The 10,583-nt window shown below is 40.5% G+C and overlaps 1 pseudogene; it reads right to left on the bottom strand.

Moving 5' to 3' along the window:
* Nucleotides 1–1,914: 1,914 nt before the first annotated feature.
* LOC143653003 (ras-related protein Rab-11A pseudogene) lies at nucleotides 1,915–2,632 on the bottom strand (annotated as a pseudogene).
* Between the last annotated feature and the right edge of the window lie 7,951 nt (nucleotides 2,633–10,583).

Genomic DNA, 10,583 nt, shown 5'->3' with positions numbered 1-10,583 from the left:
GAAGCCTCCTATATTCTGGAGCAGCTAGAAGGGAAAATATGAGAGGATGGTATGGTAGCCCATGACAAACTCTGGGATCTATGCTGTAACCACTATTTGAAGAGTGCTTTGAAAACTATTCCTTTTTTATTTCTTTATTTCTTTTATATATGTTATACTATACAATAAAAAAAGTTTTTAAAAAAAGTAAGTCTCAGAAACAACAAAATTTCCTTACCAGTTACATTGTTTTACTCTGATGTTTCTCTAAAAATGCATGTAGTAAACTGAAAGTCAGAGCTTCATCCTCAACAAAAAGATTTTAAAAGAGAAGTAAGGCAAATCTATAAATTATGTTCTACTTGTTAATTAACATAATTCTGTTTAAAATGTAAGGATAAAACAAAACCAAACATCAGCTGTATCTATAATTAACGATTTCAAAATGAGTTAATTGTCAAACATACTTTTTCTTTGTAGAAATATCATTAAAAAAAACTCATGATGGAGTAGGACTCACATTGTAAGCTCTTGCAGCAGTCACATTTTTTCCTAAGTTTTAATGATTATTATTATTATTATTTTTTACATGGGCAGGTACCGGGAATTGAACCTGGGTCCTCTGGCACGGCAGGCGAGCATTCTTGCCTGCTGAGCCACAGTGGCCTGCCCTTAATGATTATTTATAGCTTTTTTTGGTGCCTGGTCTGGGATTCAAACCTGGGTCTCCCACATGGAAGGCAAGCATTCTACCACTGAACTGCCCGTGCACCCATTATTATTTCTAACTTTTGAGATTCTTTGGTGTATGCATGTAACCTAGTAGCTCCCTAGAATTTTGGGTGTATGTGTGACAATTGAGACTCATAGTTAAGGTTCTTCAACTTTAAAAAATGCTAAACAAGCAGCATAAATAAAAAAAGATGAGTCCATACAACTCTTAAAGAAGCTAAAGAAAGAATCAAAGTTCAATTGAAGAGGTGGATGGGGCTAATCTGATTAAAGACTAAGGTGAATCAGAATACAAGGTAAAAACAATATTATCTGTATGTTAAAATTTTAATTTCTGAGAGGGACCAGAAAGGAGAAATGTATTTTATCAAAATATTTTAATTTTCTATGATGCACTATCTAATTTAACCTGTCTCATCAGTTCATTTAAACAGCCAAACTCTGCCTTATTTAACATAGAACCTAAGATAAAGTATAAGATTTTAGTGTTCTGTACAGGATAATGTAATACCCTGATCCATTTCAGAGTGTTTTAGAAATAAAAAGAATTTGTAAGGTCCCTTGTAGGGCTGGAGAAAGAAAGCACAAAACTATTAAACCTTTCCATCTGAGGGCATTCCTGCTATTCTCTCAAGCAGTAAGGGGCTCTCAATTTACTAAAACTGTAATCAAGAAATGCTGCAAGTTCTAAATCTAAAATCCACTCCGTTTTAGAAAACATAAGTTATCTCCTAAATAACTTATTACAGGAAGACTATGAAAATAAACTCTAGAAGATATAAGACCTGCCTCATCAAAAAAAAAAAAAAAAAAAAAAAGCTAATAAGCCAAGACCTCAATCCTTAGGCTTGCCTTGTCAAACTTATTTCTGTGATGAAGAAATGCCCAAGAGTCACCCCCTGAAAACCTCTTGGTTGCTCAAATGTGGCCTTTCTCTAAGTGAAACTCTGCAAATGACCTCACTACCTTCTCCCCTACCTGGGACATGACTCCTAGGGGTGAGCCTCCCTGGCACTGTGGGATTAGCAAAACTTTCTTTTTTGTTCAGGAATCCAAATATTGTTTATTGAGGCCACAGCATGAAAGAAAGCTGCAGTCATTTGGGACAAGTGGATGATTTTATAAAGCTGAAATCAAAAGACTTGAGACATGGAAAAATTCTCAATTATGAAGAAATAATAAAACTCAAAGATTACTGCAAGAATTACACATATATTTAAACCTCAGAAGTGGGAAACGGACTATACCTAGCCTTCCTGGGGAGAAGAGAGACACATTACATGTTCTGACAGCACCGCACCTTTGGCTTGTTTTCAGTGGTTGGTGAGACATGAAGAGGGAACACCTTGTTGCCTGGAGACATGCCATTTTCACATCTGTCTGTCATTCACTTCTGAGAAAAAAAAATGTGATGGATCTCTGTTAGGATTATCTGAAAAGCAGCTTTCACATGTGTACAGTCTAGGGTAGATTTCTCAATGGATGACAAACCATTCTTTTCTGCAAAATCTCCTGCTTCCTCTGTAGGGACTGCCCTGATAAGACGTAAATCACTCTTATTGGCCACAGGCATGATAACAACATCACTATTGCTTACAGTTAATGATCTCTCACTTCTTTCAGCCATTGCTTAACATTTTCACATGTGAGATGTTTAGCAGTGTCATAAACCAATGAGGCACCTGCAGCTCCACGACAGTGTGCTGTTATAGCTCGGTAATTCTCTTGCCCTGCTGTGTTCCATATCTGTGTCTTTATTGTTTTCCCATCAACCTGATGCTCCTTGTTGCAAACTACTCTTGCTTTCCAGATTAAACTCATTTTGAGTGAATTGAGACAGGAGATTACTCTTTCCAACACCAGAATCTCCAGTGAGGACAACTTTGGGGAGGCAGTTGCACTTGTTGTCACGGGGGCCCATTGCACGGCGGAGATGAAGGGGCAGGAGCAGCAGTGGCATCCGTGGAGCCAGTGGCATCGTGCAGGGGGAACCCTAGCAATATTTTCTTGATCAAAAGAGGAGAAATAAAATAAAGTTTCAATGGCTAAGAGATTTCAAATAGAATCAGGAGGTCATTCTGGAGGTTAAGTCTGGAAAGCCAAAGGTACCGGTTTCTCCAGGAACAACAACCAGTTTAATTTCTCTAACTCAACAGGTAGATGCCCCTTCTCAGCATGAAGAAGTAAGAATGTTTGTCTCCCAGATATTCCTCAAGATTGAGGAATAGACAAAAGAAAAATGGAGGAATTCTAATTGAGAAATTAAGAGATAATTAGGATGAATTAATCAATATATAGATGTCTTTTTCTTACTTTTTAGTAGTAGAATAGCCAAAAAGAAATGTCTGAAATTACAAAAACCCACTGAACTGTAATCTTTGATCTTTGACAATGATTTTATAACTACGTAGCCTTTATCTGTGATTGTGAAAACCTTGTGACTGGCCCCACTTGGACCCCCTTATCCTGTTTTACAACTTTAGAGTCTTATAATCACACCACCTCATATTTATTAATGAAGGAACTTGAATCAGCCCAGAACTAACCCTAAATTATCTTACTAGATGTAGTTAGACCTAACCAAAATTTGCCTGTCTGACATGTGCAGGAACTTAAACTTTAACCTCTAAGTGACCTATACCTCACTATAATATTAAAAAGCACACACAACAGCATATTAAGGCCATCATTTTCTTAACATATGTTCTGTGACTGAGCATGTAATCAATCTGTGCAGGTGCAATAATGAGGTATAGACAAATGGCTTTGTCTTCTGGAGCCATTATGCTCATTATCTTAAAACCTGCCCATCTTTGGATACTATGAAACTATCAGAATTACTGCAGTTTGGGGAGACAGATTCTAGGCCAACAGGCCATCTGACAACTTTACTTGAAAGAGCAATAAACATTGTCTGCTTTGGAAACTCTGGTGCCATAGATTGGCTGTTATGCATATCGAGAAGAGAACCCTGTGTTTGCCCAGTATCAGTTTTGTGAAGACAATGCATTTCTTTTAAATGTATGTGGTGGGGCACTGGGCTTTGGCCACATTTCTAGCACTTCCAGGTAAAGAGGCTTTTTTTCCGAGTCCCACCATGCAGGTCTGCCAAGTTATCAGAACTTGTAACTTCTCCTGAATGTGGCTAGCTTTGGTTACAATTGCCATCTTTTGTAAGCTCTGAAGAAACGGTCATCAGCGTTGACCTGCAGCTCGATACTGAGGGACCTCTCTGGCTGGATGAGCAGGGACTCTGGCTCCGCTGCTGGGTGCTGGTCCCTCATCCCTGCGGACTCTGCACCTGGAGTCCCCCCATCTCCTTTGGGAATGAGATGCTTGGGCCCCTGCTCCTGTGAGGTTGTGGTACTGCTGTTACTGAGAGAGGAACTTCCAGGAGCCTCTGAAGGGCCAGGTGTCTGCTCCGCATCCTGGGCCTTTCTGGTTTCCCCATCAGCTCCTGCCATTTCTTGTCTGCCTGCGCTTATATCCTGATCCACAGGGAGGAAATGCTCACTTTTCTCCAAACTCTTGTGTTTCTGCAAAGGCATTTAGCCTGGAGGCAGAGCCTAAGAGCACTGCACCTTTGTGGGAGAGTGTGCAAATGAATCTTCCCTTGGGCAGAAGCCTCTCCTGGGCTTCAACCTAAGCCTGGCTCCATCCTACTCCAGTGCCCCAAATCCTGGGCTTGTGGGGCTTAGCCAGCTTGGGCTGTGGGGAGGGGCTACAGACCAGGGGCGGGGCTAGCAGACCAGGGGCGGGGCTAGCGGCGCCACGGTCTCCAACTAGCCTGCTAAGGTTGTTGACAGGTTCTCAACTTGAAACCTAGAAAGTGAGTAGAAATTTTGAACATCCGTCAGAAACAATTGCTTCTCATTTGGGGTATTTGATCTATTTAATATTTGGGGAAGGGTGTGTAAAAAGGGATTTTATAAAGCTTAACAGTAGCTAATTTTTCCTGCTTAATTCAGCTATTTACATATATTTTAGCTTTTGAAATATCCAGCAAAAGCATTTGTGTCATTTTATATTTACGGCTATGCATTTGGTGTGAGTTAAGAATTGTAAAGAAAAGAATTATGGGCCCCATCAGGCTGAAGATAAACAATCCGGGACTTTCCCAGGGCTGTTATCTACTTCTCGCCACCCCCATGACTCCGTGCGCCACAATTACTTGTTGTAAAACTGCGGCTATCTGCTTCATGCAAAAAGCAACTCCCATGACTCATGCTGAAGAAATGCTTGTTGTAAAACTGTTTGCTATCTGCTTTTTGCAAAACAGCACCTGTGACCCATGCTCGACCCCCCACCCCCCTCATCTTACCCCTATAAGCTTTTCCAAACTCAGGCTCGGGGCTCTCTGTTCCTGCGTGTTCAGTGAGCCCCACGCATGTGTGGTAAATAAACCCCTTGCGTGTTGCATGAGAGAACGTCTCTTGGAGTCTTCCTTTGCGTGGCAAAACTCTCAAATTCTTACAGGTGAACTTTTTAAAAGAATATGTGTTCTTTATCAAAAAGTAAGTCTAACTCCTGTGAATGAATCTGCATGTCTAGACTCGTGGGAGCAACTGATGCAAAGACAAAGCAGGAAGGTATTACAGCTCGGCGATGATGAGCGTAGACTGTGGAGGCAGACGCACTGCTCGGACTCCTGGTCAGATATTTATTACTAGTTGTGTGATCCTAACCCAAACGTCTTCTTTTTAAAGTATGGATTGCTCAGTTATTTATGTCCTGTGAAATTCATTTGGCCTCATGGTTTACTCATTCTCTTCCTTCGTGTCTCATGAGTGTGCCTTTCATGGTTTCTAAGTGTTTTGCCCTGTAGTTCAGTCGTTTTTGCATTTCTTAATTTTAAAAAATGCAATTCGTGAACACTTAAGAAAATAGAAAATTCTTCAATTCTGTTAACTTCCAGCATGCCTGTAGTTCTTTTCATTTAACTTAATTTTACATTTCATTAAAGTAACATAGGCAGTCCTTCCAAAAGTCAAGTTATCTAAGCCTTATGTTTCCACACCATAGAGTCGCACGTCCCCAAAAGCAACATCTCTCTTAACCGTCTCTTCTAAGCTTTACCTTCAGATTTCTATACTGTGCCTCTAACACTATTTCCTAATTTTTTCAGTTTAGTTCTTACCTATTGATTTCCTATTTGAGAAGTGTGCCGGTTTGAAAGTCTTATTATGCACCCTAGAAAAGCCACATTTTAATCCTGATTCCATCTTGTGGAGGCAGCCATTTCCTCTGATCCTTATTCAGCACTGTAGGTTGGACACTTGATTAGGTTTTCCCCATGGAGATGTGACATGCCCAACTGTGGTTATGAACATTTCAAAAAATTTTTTATTTAAGAAAACAAACAATACACTTAGACCCACCAAAAATGGATATCTTAGTTAGCTTAACCATAGGCACATTTAAATAAAGCATCCATATAGTCATTGTAAAGTCTGTGTTTGTGCAGTAAGTTTCATAAACCAATTTAAAATTAAGGCAACAAGGAAAAAATCTACAAATTCAGATAGCAAAGTTCTAAAATTCTAAGCATTAAAGGCTAACTTAGATACCATTGATCAGCTGTCAAAACTGTGAGTGTTCTCAAAATATCAAGCAGAAAGTCCTTACAAATACCTACATTGCTATAGTAATGACCCATGTTACTAAAGGTACAAATTCATCACAATTAACACATGAAAGTCTTAACCACTAAAAATGGATATCTTACTTAGCATATCTATAGGGGTATTAAAAGAATTCTAAATAATCATCTTAAAGCTTGTTTGTATAATATGTTTCATAAACTGATTTAAAATTAAAGCAAGAAAGGAAGAAATCTATAGAAACAGAGTTTCTTAAATTCTAAATATTAACTTTTGATTAGACGGAGATGTGACTCCACCCATTCCAGGTGGGTCTTGATTTGCTTACTGAAATCCTTTAAATGAGGAAACATTTTGGAGAAACAACAGAAATGGCAGAGCCTAGGGAAACGACAGAAGCGAGAGAAGCCTCAGAGCCGACAGAAACGCCACAGCAGAGCTGGAGCAGATGCGGGCATGTGGAGAGCAGAGATGACGGATGTTGGGGAATCCTTGGAGCCAAGCAGATGCCGCCATGAGATGCTAAGCAAGCCAGAACCTGGAGAGGCAGATGCCGGCCACGTGACTGCCCAGCTGACAAAGGTGCTCCTAAGCCATGACCTCCCTTGAATTAAGGTAAGCTCTTCTTGGTGCCTTAATTTGGATATTTTCATAGCCTTGCCTGAATTTGGACATTTTCATTGCCTTAGAACTGTACACTTGTAACTTATTAAATTCCCCTTTTGTAAAAGTCATTCCAGTTCTGGTATATCACATTCCAGCAGCTTCCAAACTAACACAAGAAGATAGGGAGTTGGCTGTATTGTGACTTGGCACCTATGCCCTTTTCCCATCTTCCAAATCTAGCAATGTCATATGACTGACTGTATCAATTCTCAACTTTTAATTTTGACAATGTCTTCATTCACAATTTAGCTTGTAGTGTACTGGGACTACATCTCTTTTCATATGGCTCTTTTTGTTTTCCCCTATGTATCACCTTGATTTTTCTTTAATGTTCTATGTACTTATGACTAATCCTACCTTCCAAAGGACTGCAGCTTTCCGTTTCCCTACCAACAGTGAGTAGGTACGTCTCTCTCACTGCCTTTTTTCTAGCACCTGTTTCTCTCTGTTCATTTTTAAACAGTTTTAGTCTCACATCATACCATCCAACCTAAGTATATAGACATGCCTCTGCCACCATAATCTATATGAAGACCTTTCCTTTTCTTCCACAAAGAATCCCTGCCCCTCTTCCATGCCCCCCACCTGCTGACATTTAGTTTTGGCTTAAAGCCTTTGTTAGCTTCAGTTAACAGGCGTATTGCAATGTTACTATTGACTACAGAGCCTAGCTTGCATTGATTGTACATTTTCTCATATACCATCTATTTTCAGCTCACTGCAATGTTGACATTCATTTGTTCTCCCTCATGCAAAAACGTTTTTATTTGTACATTTAATCACTGTCATTGTCCACTCTAGGCATTCCTAAATTTTGCCATCTCAGTCTTTATCCTCTACCTTTGCTTCTGGTTTCCTGTGTGCCCTCAGCCCTTCTCCCTCAAACATACTCACACTCAGCTTCATTCAATGTACTTATATTACTGTGCTATAATTAGGTAGTATTGTGCTAGCCATTTCTGAATTTTTACAATCAGTCCTCTTGTGCAATCTAGATTCTTTCAGCACCAATTGCCCAATTTATTCTATCTCCTGATAACCTACATTCTTAACTTCAATTCTCAAAGTTCACCCATTAATGTTAGTTCATATTAGTGAGATCATCCAGTATTTGTCCTTTTGTTTCTGGCTCATTTCACTCAGTCCAGCACTGTTTTTGAAGAGACTATTCTTTCCCACTGCCTGTCCTTGTCACCCTTGTTGAAAATTAACTGACCATAGATATGTGTATCTACTTCTGGTCCTTAAATTATATGCCATTGGTCTATTTGCCCACCTTTAGGCCAGTACCACACCGTTTGGATTACTGTAGCTTTATGGTAAAATTTGAAATCTGGAAGTGAGATTCCTTCAGCTTCATTTTTCTATTTCAAAGTTATTTTCACTATTTGGAGCCTGTATAAGTTTGTTAACCCACTGGAATGCAATATACCAGAAATGGGAGCAGCTTTTAAAAAGGAATTTAATAAGTTATAAGTTTACAGTTCTAAGGCTCTGAAAATGTCCAAATTAAAGTATCAAGCAGCTGGGAGGCAGCTCTGAGGGCTGCCATTGTTCCAGCACTCCTAGGGCAGAGGTGGCAGAGGGGTGTCAAAGACTGCTGTCTTTCAAACTAAGGAAAAGAGTTGAAGGGCTGCATTAAACAGATAAGAGCCGAATCCAGAGAAGGCAGCTTCAGAGCCATAAAAGAAGCTCCTGGCACCCTTGCTGGCCTCTCACCCACTCCTCAACAGCACTGGTGGCGCCAGCTTGCCTTCTCATTGCAGGTCCCTTATCCTGCTCCAGAGGGAGCAGAGAAGCCCCCGTGTGCATACTGGGCTGCATGGATGGCAGTGCCAATCCACAGGGTAGAACTTGTCTCTGGCTGCCCCTCCCAGAGTTTGAGCTGAGGGCAGAGAAGCCCCTTGTAGCCAGCTGGGACAGTGTGAGAAACAACTACGTTGAAGTGGCCTGGGGCAAAGGACCACCTGCATTAAGTCATGCTAAAGGGCACCGGGAAGGGGAGGAGGTTTATTTGACAGGGCAGAGGGGCAGTCGCTAGAACTCCTGTAGACCGTGAATGGGAGACTTGCTAAGGCCTCTGGTGAGCACAGCCTTGGGAAATCGGCAGGCTCAGCTGATCTGGATCCCTGAGGCACAGATAACAGAGAGAGGCTTTGGAAGGAGGTCACCTTCCAAAGCAGAGCCCATTTGCAGAGACTGCAAAAGGTGATTTTTAAAAAACATGTTTTTAATTGTAAAATATAACAGATATACAAAGCAAAGAAAGAAAAAGGCAATAATTTTCAAAGCACACTTCAACAAGTAGTTACAGAACAGATCCCAGAGTTTGTCATTCTACCATCTCAAATGTTTCCTTGAGCTGCCCCAAAACACTGGAGGCTGGAAGGAACATTAATAGTGATTCAGCTGTCATACTTGTTAAATCCTATTTTCTCTGTTATACTTCTTCCTTCTCCTTTAATCCTTCTTCTAATCTATAGGAATCTTCAGGCAATACCCATTCTGACTTTTCCAAGTGGAGAAGGGGTGTCCACACTGAAGGATAGGGGGGTGTAATTAGTAGACAGTCTTGAAGAGGCTGGTTCCTCTGAGCTCAGGATTTATTTGACTAGGAACCCTCTGGGAATTATAGGTTCCAGGAAAGCAAACTGAGTACATGAAACCTTTATAGCGTCAAGCCCTAGGTGTTCTTAGCAGTCAACAGGAATGATGCTTATTGGGGTTTAGCAGACCACCACCATCAGCTCTATCTAACTGAAGCTTGCACGAGAGTAGCCTCCAGAATAGGCTCTTGGCTCCGTATGATCTCTCTCGTCCACTGACAACACGTTTTATTACACTTCTTTCCCCCCTTTTGGTTCAGAAGGCATTGTTGCTTCCAGGGTGCCAGGGCCAGACTCATCCCTGGGAGTTATATCCCACATTGTCAGGGGCAAAAGGTGATTTTTGTCCTATTTTGTTTGTATTGATTAGGTCCTGTCTTTAAGAAAATCTGTCATATCACTGTTAGGACACAAACTTAAAGAGCAGACAACTCCTTTAATTTCTTTCAGCAGTATTTTGCAGTTATCAGGGTACAATCTTTCATATCCCTACCTAAATTTATTCTTAGATTTTTTTTTTAATTTTAGGTGTTATTGTAAATGGACTTGTTTTCTTAATTTCCTCTTTGAATTGTACATTGCTAATGTATAGGAATAAAAGTGAGTTTTTTGTGTGTGACGTATGGCGGGGTTCACATTTCATTCTTTTTCCATGTGAGTATGGCATTATTTTGCACACCATTTGTTGAATTTTTGCTCTTTCGTTTGTTTTTTGGAAGTGCATGGATTGGGAATCAAACCTGGGTGTCCCGCATGGCAGGTGAGAATTCTACCACTGAACTACCCTTGCACCCCCAGAACACAATGGATTTTTGCATGTTTATCTTTAGCTATCATATTCTTTCTTCATATCATGACTACAATAAACAATTTTTCCCAAATTCTGAAAACAACCGAGTCCTGAGCCAGCTTTTCCAGCATCTGGTGTCATTCTATGCAGTTGCTCTGGGCACATTTGTACATGACCCTTACATGGTATGCAGTTTGGCAAAGCCCATCG

This window comes from Tamandua tetradactyla, chromosome 13 (genome assembly GCF_023851605.1).
Source record: "Tamandua tetradactyla isolate mTamTet1 chromosome 13, mTamTet1.pri, whole genome shotgun sequence".
NCBI lineage: Eukaryota > Metazoa > Chordata > Mammalia > Pilosa > Myrmecophagidae > Tamandua > Tamandua tetradactyla.
The sequence above is the reverse complement of the archived record's forward strand: the minus strand, read 5'-3'. Positions and strand labels throughout refer to the sequence as shown.